At 41.8% G+C, this 13,998-nt stretch overlaps 1 protein-coding gene across 4 annotated transcripts in view; it reads right to left on the reverse strand.

Moving 5' to 3' along the window:
* The window catches only part of HPCAL1 (hippocalcin like 1), a 119,255-nt gene that overhangs the window by 50,605 nt on the left and 54,652 nt on the right, over window positions 1–13,998 (reverse strand). The window contains exon 1 of one of the 4 annotated variants that reach the window (XM_065587712.1): window positions 7,874–7,898. The exons of the other annotated variants lie outside the window; for them this stretch is intronic. The gene's annotated coding sequence lies outside the window, so the exon portion shown is untranslated. Of the gene's footprint in view, window positions 1–7,873; window positions 7,899–13,998 lie in introns of those variants that run through there. 4 annotated transcript variants of the gene reach the window in all.

Genomic DNA, 13,998 nt, shown 5'->3' on the forward strand with positions numbered 1-13,998 from the left:
CGCTGTCTGGAGTGGGTCATGACTATGAGTGCCAACCGCAAGGCAGATTGTCAAAAAGCAGGGCAGACACCCCAAACTGATTGTATGTTTTATAATTAGATTTCACCAACCCAGTAACAAATGTGAACTCCTGAAGCGCTATAAAAACTTTACCATGCAGTCACAGACAGTACCCTTGGGCATATCCAGGCCAGCTAGACTTAGTGATGGTAGTTATACACCAAAGATCACAAAAGATTCAGGTTGTATCCAGTCCTAAGAGACCAGTCACTTACCCCAGGTCACTTTGTACCTCTGATCTCACACCAAAGACAACGCTTATAGCCAATCCTATAGTAAACTAAGGATTTATTAACTAGGGAAAAAAATGAGAGGGTTACTTACAAGGTCAAAGCAAGCAAAAAACTTATATACACAAACGAGTCTCAGTTTATGGTTTTAAAAGATGACAGAGTTGTAGTAATCTGTCAGCTCTGAATGTCTTTTAGGCTAACCCAGGTTGACACTGGGGATCTCTGCTTCTGTTTTGTAGCTCTGGCCTTGTCAGAGTCCACACAGCAAAAGAGATGAAAAAATTTCTCATCCATTATCTTTATTTCCTTCTTCCAGAATTCAAGCTGATGGGGGGCACCCTTCTGCATGTAGTTCCTCACAGTCCTCTCTGGTCCTGACTAACCTAAATAATTTTGCACCATCCGAAAATCTGCTACCTCACTACTCACCCCCTTTTCCAGATCATTAATATATTAAACACCGGACCGAGTATGGAACCTGCACGGCCCCATTAGCTTTTTGCCATGATGAAAGTTAATAATTTAATCCTACTCTGCTTTCTGTATGTTCGCCAGTTTTTGATCCATGACAATATTTTGCCTCACATTCCAGAGCTACTTAACTTCTTTAGTAGCCTATAGTATAGGACCTTATTTAAGGCCTTTGGAAAGTCTGAATAAACCACAGAGACATGGTGTGTGAGGCAATATCTTTTATTGGACTTAATTCTATTGGTGAAAGATACAAGCTTTTGACCTTACACAGAGGTCTGGGAAAGGTACCTCTGTGTCGCAGCTAAATGCAAGGCAGAACAGATTGTTTAGCATAAGGAGTTAACATGTTGTAAGAGACCATTCAAGGTGAAGTGCCAGTTAACACCTCTGCAGTCATAGGACAAAGGAGGGTTAGTGGTTACAGATTGCTTTAATAAGACATAAATCCAGTGTCTTTATTAAGTCCATGATTTTTAGTGTCTAACAAAGTTATGAATTTAAGTTCCCAGGCTCATCTTTTGAAGGTGTTGTGCAGGTTTTCTACGAGGAGGAGGACCGAAAGGTCAGATATGGAGTGAGCATTCTGTGAAGAGTGGTTGCCCATGGGTGATACGGTGTTTTTGTCTCATCGTTTTGATGTGTGAGTTCATTTAAGAGCACGGTGATTGTCTGGTTTCCCCCACATAGTTATTGGAGGCATTTAGTGCACTGGTACATCACCAACATATGGTACACCACATGTTGTGATAGGAATGTGTAGAACCCAGGGATCTTGAAAGGTTTGTTGTGGGGAGTACTGATCATCATAGCAATGGAGATATGTCTGCAGGTTTTGCATCTGTTATGCCATGATTTGGTGTTGCTTTGAGTGGGTGTGTCCTGGTCTGTGGGAAGCTTGCTTCTGAGGAGCATGAAAGCTAGAAAAGGGGGTTCAGGAAAGATTTCTTTCAGGATATGGTTCCCATTGAGTATGGGTTGCACTTGTTTAATGATACCCCATACAGTTTCCAGTGTGGGGTGGGATGTGACAACAACAGGCTGTGGTGAAGCAGGTTGTCGGGGTATTTGGTGGCCCGTTGCAGGATGTGATCTACTTCTCAGGTGGAGTGTCCTTGTTTGTTAAAGGTGGTTTTAAACATGTTAAGGGTGTGTATCCTGGACTTTCTCCTTGGAGGATATTCTGTGGAATGAGTGCCTGGCTGTAGATTACAGATTTCTTGTTGTGTTTGGGGTAGTTATTATATCTGTTAAGGTAAATGTGGTGATCAGTAGGTTTCTTCTATATAGTTGTCTATAGGGTTCCCTGGCTGAAGCTGACCGTGGTTTCCAGGAAGCTGTTGCTAATGTGTGAGTGCTCTAGAGAGAGTCTGATGGACAGGTGGTGGTTTTGAAGGAAATTTATGAGGGAGATTAGGTCTCCTGTCCAGGGGATGAAAATATCAATGTCTCTCAGGTATATCATTAGTTTTGTGGTGCATTTGTCCAGAAATTCTTCCTCGAAGTGGCCCACAAAGAGGCTGGCATATTGGGGAGCCATCCTAGTACCCATGGCTGTTCCCATGGTTTGGGCTAAGTGTTGTTGAATGTAAAATTGGCATGGGTGAGGATTAAAAGGATGAGTTTGCCGATGTGTTTGGGGTGGATCGCTGAATGTTCTTATCTTGTAAATATTTGAGGCAGGCAGCGATGCCATCATTGTGAGGGGATGTTGGTGTAAAGGGAGTGACATTCATGGTGGCAAATATGGTGTTTTGAAGGAGATTGTTAATGTTGTGGAGTTTCTGGAGGAAGTCAGTTGTGTCCTGAAGGAAGCTGGCCCCTTGTGTGGGGAGTGAGTTTGAGGATGGTTTCAGTGAGTTCCCATGGTCCTTCAGTAAGAGTGCTGTCATCAGATATGGTGGGTCTGCCTGGGTTCCCTTGTTTAATTTGAATAAATTAGATCAACTGGTTTTACTTCATCAACCATTCTATTGACATGTTCAAAGAATTCCAAGAGATTAGCGAGACATGATTTGCTGCTTAGACTATCATATCATATTCTTCCAGATATTTTGTTATTTTATTTTAATTATAGTTTTAATCCATTTACAAGGTACATCTGAGAGACTTACTGGTCTGTAAGCACTTGGATCACCCTATGGCCTTTTTGCTATCTCCAATCCTTTGGAATAGTGGCTGTTTTTAATAATATGTTACTCTTTTTTTTAAGCTGCTGAACAGCTTCATATTTAATCTCCTTCAGAACTCTTGGTTATATATAATCCGGGCCTGGTGATGTATTACATTTTAAATCATCAATTTGCCCTAGCACCTCTTCTTTTTGCATTGGGGTAGCTGCTCCACTGCAAATCCCTAATGTAGATACAATGCATGTGTGTAAACCATGACTTGGGTGCAGAAAGGTTTGCACTGGTATGGTTAATCCAGTGTAGCTACACCAGTGCAAAACAAAAAAATGGAGAAATTGACATTCGTGAAGGGACTCTCAAACACAGGGATTACACAAGAAGAAATCAGAGTAACCCTTTTGTGTATTAACCAAAACCAAATATAACTCATCCCACTGATTGTATCCAAACGCTGACTAATCAGAGTAAAGCAAAACAGAAAGGAAATGTTATTTTAACAAGACATGTGGGACTGGGTGGGGGCGGGGGAAGTGAGGTATTTGGAGCAAGTTAACAAAACAGTTCAGAAAACAGAGACCATGAATGGCCAAATTAAGCCATTTACTTATCTGATTGGTACTTTCCTGTATCAGATTAGGCTTTTATATAATGAAACCAAACTAGTGGAAAACCAAATGTGGAGGCAACTGTAGCTACCAAAGAAGGAAAGAACACAGACACGAAGGACTGATGTGATATAATGATCCAAGGCAGGAACAGAGCTTAGTTAGGCTCAAATTAATTTTTAAAAAGTGGTTAACAAAACATGGGATACAAAAAAGACCATTACAACATATAGTGAGCACACCACTCACTGGTGGATCAGAGAAACATGAAATGCAACCTCTAATTAATGAGGATTAGGAAAAAATTCTGCTCGCCGGTTATCCCATAACGGCCTATTGCAGAGTTTATGGCACCTTCCTCTGAAGAATGTGCCACTGGCCACTATAGACATGTCAATGCTGCCATTAAAAAGCTGTGGCTGGCCTGTGCCAGCTGACTTGGGCTCTCTGGGCTTGAACTAAGGGGCTGTTTAACTGCAGTGTAGACATTTGGGCTTGGGCTGGAGCCAGGATCTAGGACCCTGAGAGGTGGAAGGGTCTCCAAGCTCAGGCTGCAGCCCAAGCCCGAACATCTACACTGCAACTAACAAGCCCCTTGGCCTGAGCCCGGTGAACCCGAGTCAAGTGGCACAGGCCAGCTGTGGGTGTCTAACTGCAGTGTAGACACAGCTTATCAGAGACAGGATACTGGACTCAGGTGGAGAAATTGCAGCCTGATGTACAAGAACATATTAAATCTATATATAGCGTTTCATTGCATTTGACAGCCTGTTTTTATAATTATTACAACCATTTTATTTGTACATATTCACAATTATGTATATCTGGGAGGATTTTTTTAGCTAGCTAGCTAGATCGATAGCTCTCTAAACATGTGCACACAGGTAAAAAACCCTTGCATTTCATCTGGGTTTAGTAGGGCACAACACACTCAGGAGAGTCCAGGATAAGACTATTAACAAGGGAAACACTTTCCTGTAAACAGAGTATACTTTAATGAAAATTATCTACTGGGTGCATTTCAGCTTTGATATAGACCTCATAGAATTTAAGGCCAGAAGGGACCATTGTGATCATCTAGTTAGTCTGACCTCCTACTCATTGCAGGCCACAGAACCTCACCTGCCCTCTCCTGTAATAGACCCCTAACCTCTGGCTGGGTTCCTGCAGTCCTCAAATCACAGTTTAAAGACTTCTAGTTACAGAGAATCCACCAATTAGTCTAGTTTAAACCAGCAAGTGACTCGTGCCTTATACTGCAGAGGAAGGCGACCCCCTGCCCCCCCAACTCAGGGTCTCTGCTAATCTGACCTGGGGAAAATGCCTTCCTAACCTCAAATTTGGCGATCAGTTGAACCCTGAGTACGTCAGCAAGACCCATCAGTCAAGCTCCTCAGAAAGATTTCGCTGTAGTAACTCAGAGCCCTCCCCATCTAGTGTCCCATCTCTGGCTGTTGTGAATATTTGTTACTAGCAGTCACAGATGGGCCACATACCATTTTAGGCAATCATATAAATTTTCAGTTTAAGCTGTTCTACGTTCAATGTTATAGCTAAGAAATGCCTTACTAAATAAGACTGTACCATTATTGTACAAAAGGAGAAAAAAGGTGCTCTTTTGGTGATACATTTTACAAGATATGGGGCATTAGTACTTGTGCCCCATCCGAACTGGGTAATTACTTTCTGCCAGACTTTAGTTTCCCCTGTAGTTTCAATCAGATACAGTATGCTTCACTTCCTGTCTGACACTGCTACAGTAAAACCTCAGAGTTAGGAACACCAGAGTTACAAACTGACCAGTCAATCACACACAGAAGTATGCAATCAGGCAGCAGGAGAGACAAAAAAAAAGCAAATGCAGTACAGAACTGTGTCAAATGTAAACTACCAAAAAAATAAAGGGAAAGATTTGACAAGGTAAGGAAACTTTCTGTGCTTGTTTCGTTTAAATTAAGATGGTTAAAAGTAGCATTTTTTTCTGCACAGTAAAGTTTCAAAGCTGTATTAAGTCAATGTTCAGTTATAAGCTTTTGAAAGAACAGCCATACCATTTTGTTCAGAGTTACGAACACTTCAGAGTTACAAACAACCTCCATTCCTGAGGTGGTCACAACTCTGAGGTTCTACTGTAGGTTGTATGTCTGAATATTGGTAGGGCCTGACTTGCAAACACACACAAGTAACTTTATTTACCTAAGTCCCATTGCCCATAAGATTAATGTTACTAATGTGAATAAATATTTGCAGGACTAGGCCATTTAACACTAGCTCTGTTTCTCTATAGGAGCAGATGAATTATAGTGCTGATGAAGTAATTATATACATGTATGTCAGTGACATCCATGTGATATACATCAGTTATGTAGCTTTGATTGCCTCACCTTTACTCTACCTACTAATCCATAATTTCTTATAACATTCCAACCCTCTGAATACCTTCCAGAGGACTGTGGCTTGCTTGGTTTTTAGGCTGTAAAACCATCAACCACACAAATGATTCCTCCTTTCCTCCACAAATTTACACATGCAAGTTCCAGGAGGAGCAATATTTTTTGCCTGGACTAATGATATAAAATTCACTCATGCGTGAATGATCAGGTCCAAAAAGCCCTGTGTACTGACTCATTCTAGTATATACACACTACGTGGGATATCGATACACATATGCATAACAGTATATATGCAATGCAAATATATATGATCAATGGTGCCACAGAATAAAGGCTTTATTGGCATGAGTGACACCACTGTGTGTGTTCTGTCTGTGGTTTGTAAAGCAGTTTCGGATCTTCAGGATGATAGGTGCTACATGAAGGCAAGTATTAAAGGTTGACACAATCTCTCAACCCTATAGTTAAAGTTTTGGTAGGGCTTGCAGGGTAAAAGCCCCAAAACTCCTGCACTCGTTATTTCTAGATCTTCTTTGTTAATCTACAGTCCCTGTCTTTACCTCCTGGTTAGAGGCAGCTGAAGTAACTGTGCTAGTGAGACTGGGAAGTAAAGTAGTGTCTTCGCTGAGACCTGTCACAGTGATGGAGCTATCCCCATTCGTCCAGCTTTGGGAGGCCAGATCACAGCTGCTGATTTGCTGTGAAGGCCGGGGTGGGGCGGGGGTGGTGTGTGTAGGGGGGGCGGGGGGAAGCTACTTCCCAATCCACTCCCAGGAAAAAGCAATATGCCCTCACCATTTCCCATCTGGCACCCCCACCCAAAAGTGAGGGGGAGGGGGAATGGCTAGATGAGTCTGCCTCTTCACTGGACACCCCCATTTCCAGCCTCACAGAGCAGTGGGAGGAGGGGCAGCCTACCTCCTCATCTCTCATGGTGGTGCTTACAAAGGAGCAAGCAGAACCAGGACATGTAGGCAGCACCATCACATTCTAGGGACCAGCCTGCTTTGGAGGGGAGAATGGTAGTGGTTTAGAGGCAGATACAACCAATCATTCCCCATATTCCTGCTGGGGTTCCCCAAGCCAGGTGGGCAGAGAGAAAAAGTCACTTCTCTCCCTGGGCATGGAGTTAGAGAGATGGTTACATTAGGGGAGCAGCTGGAAGCATGCTGCAGCCAGCTCCAGTCAAACCCTACCATCAGCTGGAGCTGGATGGGGGGCAGGAGGAAAGTTCCCCTAGTTACGACAGTCTCACCACGGCTCTAGCTGAGAGGCTGTCTGCTGTGTGTCTGCTCCAGGAAGTGGAGGCAAGGGCTGGAGAGTAGCAAAAAGAGTTTTGTTTTTACTTTTCAAAGATCTAAAAATAAACTACACACAAACCCACTCATTCACTCACCCCCCGCCCCCCAACTTATACTGGTTTTTATATTTAAAGCCCTTCCAACATCTTAAGAATTGGGAGGGGTGGGGGGGTGAAGACCTACACCAAGCACTGGTAAAAAGCTGCTCAAGATCCCTGCACTGCTGAAAAATGAGCCTATCAAGCAAAGGTATGAGATGCATAGATCATTACTTGACGTAGTGTTGTGAAAACATGTCACTTGGCTTCCCTCCAGAGAAAGTAGGCTACACTGAAAATAATAAAAAAAGCAGCTGCTGTTTCTTACAGCTGAGCCATTTGCATCGGCTGTAGCATGAACTGCACAAAACAGCTATCCTGAAAGAGAAGGCATGAAAAGGAAATGTACTAGTGTACATATTTAGCAAAAATAGTGGATGCTTTAAGGCCTCAGCTCAGGTTTCCCCCGTGTCCCCCACTGAAAAAAAGACTCACAACCTATGTTAAATATAATTAAGTTTTACATTCAGTTAGAGCACTGCAAGATTGTTTTATTACACAGCTTGAATGGTGGCACTGGGTTGGACTGACGATGTATCCTCTCCCCCAGGGAGGTTAGTGATATCACACTCAAACATACCGTAGGGGAACAAGAAGAGGGAGTCTTGTTTATATGGATGCAGAGCTTGGAGGCTCCAGTCAGGATCCGATTGTCTATTGTGCAAGGTGCTGTACATACAGAGTAACAGACTGTCCTGGGCCCAAACAGTTTACAGTCTAACTAGAGACAAGACAAAATAAAAGAAGAGAAGGGAAGAGATTAATAATAATTAGATTGTATGACTATCTACAGAACAACCTGAAGGTTCCTGAAGGTACTTTTTTGTTTGTGGTTTTTTAAACACAAAGATCAGCTGTCCCCACTGATGCATGACCAAACATCTGCAGAGTTGTTGCAGGTATCAGGTGTGGGTCTTGCGGAGGGATTTGGAAGAGAAAGGGTAGATATCTTAAGGGTTAATTCAAGGAGGATGTTCCATGTATAAGGGGCAGCATGAAAGAAAGCACAGATGACTGCTCTACTTTTTTGTGAGCTTGTTCCACAAACAGGCTGGCATCAATTGCAGGACAGACAGCAGGGAGCATGGAACATAGGAATTGCCATACTAGATCAGATCTCGGGTCCAACTAGTCTGACACTGGCCAGAACCAGATGCTTTGGAAGATGGCATGAGAACCCCATGGTAAGCAGGTGTGGGATAATCTGCCCTTCACATTATTAAGTCTCATTCTGATCTCTAACGGAGATGGTTGAAATTTTCAAAGGCATGTTAAACCTATCATTAATTATAACTCTGAATATTCTTGTTACCCGTACAAATGACCAATTTTTTTTTTTTAGCTTTGCTAAATTTTTGGTGGCAATGAATGCATGTGGCAGTGAGTTCCAGATTTATGTGGGTGTCAAGTAAGAGACAAGACAGGACAAGTAGGAAGGGGCAGAGCTGTCTGAGGCTCTGAAGGGGAGGGCAAGAAGCTTGAACTTGATATGATGGAACAATGAAGACTTCCAAAGAGAGGAGGCTGTGGGGTCAGAGCAACAGGAAAAAGTAAATGATCTTAGCAGCAACATTTTCAAGGGATCAGGACAAGGTGATGTGCATCACAGAGGAGGTGGCTGCAGTAGTCAAGATGAAAGTGGAGTGCTCAAGATACATTTTTAGATGTGTGGGCAGAAAGAAAAGGTCAGATTTTGGAAACTGTACCAATCTGTTGCTCCTAGACAGACTCAGGAATCAGCTGCACGACTTGCCCGATGCGAGTGTGTGTGTTGCCTTCCTGGGAACATCTGGTATGACTTTTAAAAGTTAAAACAAAGGGAAGTCCCAAGACAGCTCAGTGCTAAGTGCCCAAGACTTCCTAAAAGTTTGTTGGTTTAGAATTTTGGCTTTTCTTTACTCCTAATGCAGCAAGATTTTTGCACTAAAATATGAAATGTTCAAGTACCAAAGTAGTTTATCTGATATGCAAATTCTGTCAACAAATGGACACAATAACTACATGTTCAGGACATGTATGATACAGACTTAAATATTCCCTTTTCAGCCACTTGTTGCAGTGAGCCCAAGTAAAATAAATCCTTTCTGCAGTAATCCAAACTGTACTAAAATTCTTTTTAAACTGAAAACCAGTGTCAGAAGAGGCCATTTATGCAGACATTATTAGAACAGGCACGAACATTTCAGATAACCTAGAAACTGTAAGTCTAATTAATCAGGACACCATCTTTATGGCAGATTATTGCAAATGCTGTAAAGTTCTGGAACAGACAGCCTTATAATATCCTACCCCTCCTCCGCCTCCTTTAATGGCTACGCTCTTTCAAGTTAGTTAAAGGTATGCATGAATACCTAAAATAATAAATACTGTATACTACTTTGGCAGCGTGGGCAAGTTAGCATTGCTGTGAGAATCATAATAAAAACACCACACCAAGACAATCCTGACTTATTAAAATTTGCAACCCTAAAATGGCATCCACATTGATTTTTTGGCATCTAGCTACTGGTTTTTGCTTTTAAAAGAATAAATTTAGCTGTGTCATTATGGAATTGTGCAAGATAAGACTGCTGATGTACATCTCTTTAAGACACACAGAAACCCTGTCTCCAGCAGTATGGAGATGGACGTCAATATGAGAACCTGTAGAAATAGAGATAGCTAGAAGCTGAAGTAGCTGGTTATCCAGGATAAAAGTCCTACTCTAGGAAAACCCTCAGGGCCTGTCTACACTAGCATAAAAGGTGTATTTTTAAAACAGGTTAGCTAACACACTTTAAAATCCTAATGTAAATAGGGTAAGCTGTATTTTAAAAATATACTAGCTGGTTGCATTGTAGCCTAAGAAGGAGCCAAGGGCTCACCTTGACCAGCTATTACATGTTAAAATACAACTTGACCCATCTACACTATGGTTAAAAATACCTTTTATCCTAGTGTGGACAGGTGCTCATATCCCAATGTAGGCAGACAACACAGTTGTTTTTCCACATTTTCATTAGATTTTTCTTGTATCTATGGAGCTGTGTAGCTTATAAACTCTATTTGTGAAGCCAAGGGGTTTGGTCATAATACAAATGAATCCTAGTAACCATTTTTACTGAGTCTACTACAAAAATGAGTATTAGCTGCAATAAAACACTGGGTTGCACAGCATTAGGTCCTCTGCTATGCTGGAGACATTCCACAAAATAGTACTACAATACAGTTTCAATTCTGACCAGTAGCCTTGTCTGTATTTTATCAGCTACTCTCCAGTGCCCATTCAACATTAGAGATGAACATCACAGACACAACTGGCACTCAATGGTAATCTCAGCAGTGAAGCCAAATACTACATGCAGGTAGAAACTGACCTTTTCATCTTTGCAGGTTCCTACCTGGAACAAAACAAGAATCCTTTCACGGTGTTCCTTCTTGGACAGAAGACCTGAATTAAAGACCTGTCAATCCAATGGCCTTTATGCATATTACACTCACTTATTGTGGGATAAGTATAAAATTAAAGAATTAACATTCTCTTAAGTTTGGTTAAGGAAATATGTATGTGTTATAAAGAAAGACCCTGACTAGCAAGTAGAAAGAAGGCCCTGAAAATAAGAAGTTCTAAGGCAGAAGGAATGAAGTAGGGAGGATGTTTGCTTTAAAGAATAACTAACGAGATGGGGAAGGTTCTAAAAAGAAGGCCTGTGCCCGACAGGGGTGACTGCAGATAGTTTTAAATTAACTAAAGAGAATCGGTCTTAAAATGAGCCCACACAGCCCTTTCCCAACCCACACACCAATGTTGAAGCCTATGTGAACTCAGGTGTAATGTGAAAACTGTTGGACAGCAAGAAGGAGGGGGAGAAAGGCCTTGGGAAGACAGGAGGTTGTAAATCTTATCTGGATTAAGACTGGAAATAAGGGTGAACTGTGTCAGATTGGTTTTTAGCTGAAGTCAGTCACTGGCAAGGACATCACTTGTTAGAGGGTATAAAAAGTAAATTGTAAAAGGGTTCGTTGCTAATACCTGCCTGACCATACTGAAGCTGATCAATACGAGTCTAAGCACCCCTGGGTTTAGCCCGTTTGATCAAATACTAAAAAAAAAGTGTTTTGTTACTGTTTCGATGTAGTAAATTCATTATTAGTTAGGCCTTTTAGGCATGTTTAGAGCAATTGTATAAATATCATTTGGCTTTTAGGGAATTTATGGTTAACTTAGTGTTTGGTGGTTTCCCATATCAATATTAATAATTCCAGCACTTGCACATCAAACAAAGCTATTCACAAAGGCATACACAACTTCTTTTTAAGGAGTATGGGAAGTACTATCTCAATCATTTCTTTGGTCAGGAAACTATTTTCCTCTTGAGCATGGCAAGTGTCTGAATCCCTGTTGATACAACCTTCAGGTTTAATTTGCTCCTTTGCCTACTCCTGTAGTCTGGGAGATCTGCTGCCTGTAACAGAGTCATCTGCTTCTCTCCTTATGAAACAAGAATCTTCAGCAGTGATCCAGTTTCCAGCTCTGCTTGCTATTTGGTCTGAGCACGATTCCTCATCACCACCTGGAATTCGTATCTCCATTAGCTGGAAGGGACGCCAGCATACAATGCGCTACCCACTCAAACCAACTTGCTTCTCTCAGGGAAGGCTTCACAGGCACCTGCAGACCCAGTGAACTAGGGTGACCAGATGTCCTGATTTTATAGGGACAGTCCCGATTTTTGGGTCTTTTTCTTATATAGGCTCCTATTACCCCCCACCCCCTGTCCCGATTGTTCACACTTGCTGTCTGGTCACCCTACAGTGAACACAGAAGAGCTCTCAAAAGAAGCACATGTAATGACAATGGATCCCTCGTTCCAGTGCTTCCAGAAGGCTATGTAGGACTTGAAGCTAACAGAGTCTTTTAACAGAAGCATCTCTCCTTCCACTAACTTCGCCAACCTAAAGCATATTTTGCAGAAATATGAAGGCAATTTGTAACAGGCTGGGAGCTAAAAATGGAAGTGATTAGTTCCCACCCCGGTTTACGTCACGTGGGAGGGAGAGGTGGAAAACATCTTCCAGCTTCATTTATTTCAGAGGTCAAAATATAACAAAATGGTACTTCTGGCACCTTAGAGACTAACAAATTTATTTGAGCATAAGCATCCGAAGAAGTAGGATGTAGCCCACGAAAGCTTATGCTCAAATACATTTGTTAGTCTCTAAGGTGCCACAAGTACTCCTATTCTTTTTGTGGATACAGACTAACACGGCTACTACTCTGAAAAATGGTACTTGTCAGCTAATCAAGACTCTGTAAATTGACAGATGGTTCCTGATGAAAATCAGAAGGAACTAAATCATAAAAAAAATTCTTATAAATTAAGTAGCTGAATGTAATTCAGTAACAGTACAGAATATTAGTACGTTTTATTGACATAGTTGTTTCCAATTTGCAGCAGCATCCCACAAGGGACTGGCCCTGCTGCAAAGGCACCAGCTTGGATTCCCTCCTGGGGCGGAGGGGCTCTAGGCAAACTAGTTTAAGAATCTTTAAAATCTTGGCTTTCAATCATATTTTAGCAGTATCAAGAGAATGAGAATTTCTGCTCCAATACTGTTTTGCTGCTTTAAAACAAACATTGAAGCAACTCTTCGACATTCCATTAGTCCACTAACAAAATGCCACAGTATGATCTAAAAATAGGAGTATGAATTTGCACTCACAAGGAGATCTGTGTTCAAATGCCAGACTACTTGAGGCAAGCCGTAGAAATGCATCTAGCATATGCCCAAAATGGACTCCCCAGGAAGACTGCCAGCTTGCCTTCTGACTAAATAAGAGCCACTTCCTGTGGAACGCTCCTGTTAATCACACATGCATGGAGATGGTGCTTATGAGAAAGCATGGAACGCACTTAGAGATTTACTGCCCAGCTACAATAGACAGACACAGTTTGTGTTTACCTAAGCGATTTACTTCCTCAGACTAAGTCTTCATCAGCCAGGGTACACCACAAGGGATGCACAAGTACGCCCTTCTGGAGGGAAGATAAGTACATCACTTTTTCTTTGAAATCTTCTACTTCAGGCTCAACATAAGGTACCCTCCCTGCAAAATTCTACAATAAACCACAGCATGTTTGTCCCCACTAGCCCATGTTCCAACACACACACACACACACACACACACACACATCTCTATCTATATAAACATAAACAGGTCTCCATTTGTGAGCTATAAATGTAACTAATTTGCACCCAGGAAGACAAGGTAAAAAGTGATCACAGAACAAACTGCAAGAGTCAAAGAAATGCCAGACTGAAATGCACATCACTGAACATAATGTCTCTTCAAGCTCTTAAACCCTACGACCAACAAATACATTTTTCCACCAACTTCCAGAGCAGAAGACCAAAAGACAAGGCATGTGTCTTGGCTCTAACCAAAGCACCTACTGAAAGAGGAGTAAAACTGTGATTCTATTTAAAAGAAGGCAATTGGAGCATCTTATTCTACGTTTACTAAAAAATGATACTCGTACTCTTTCCCCATCTTCAGGGTGCAATAATCAGACCGAGATAATATCTAAGACTATGATTTAGTCCTGGTTATTTTTAGTAAAAGTCATGGACAGGTCACGGGCAATAAACAAAATTTCACAGCCTGTGACCTCTCCATGACGTACTATAAATACCCCTGACTAAATCGGGGAGAGGGGGTAGCAC

This window comes from Chrysemys picta, chromosome 3, assembly GCF_011386835.1.
Source record: "Chrysemys picta bellii isolate R12L10 chromosome 3, ASM1138683v2, whole genome shotgun sequence".
Classification (NCBI taxonomy): Eukaryota; Metazoa; Chordata; order Testudines; family Emydidae; genus Chrysemys; species Chrysemys picta.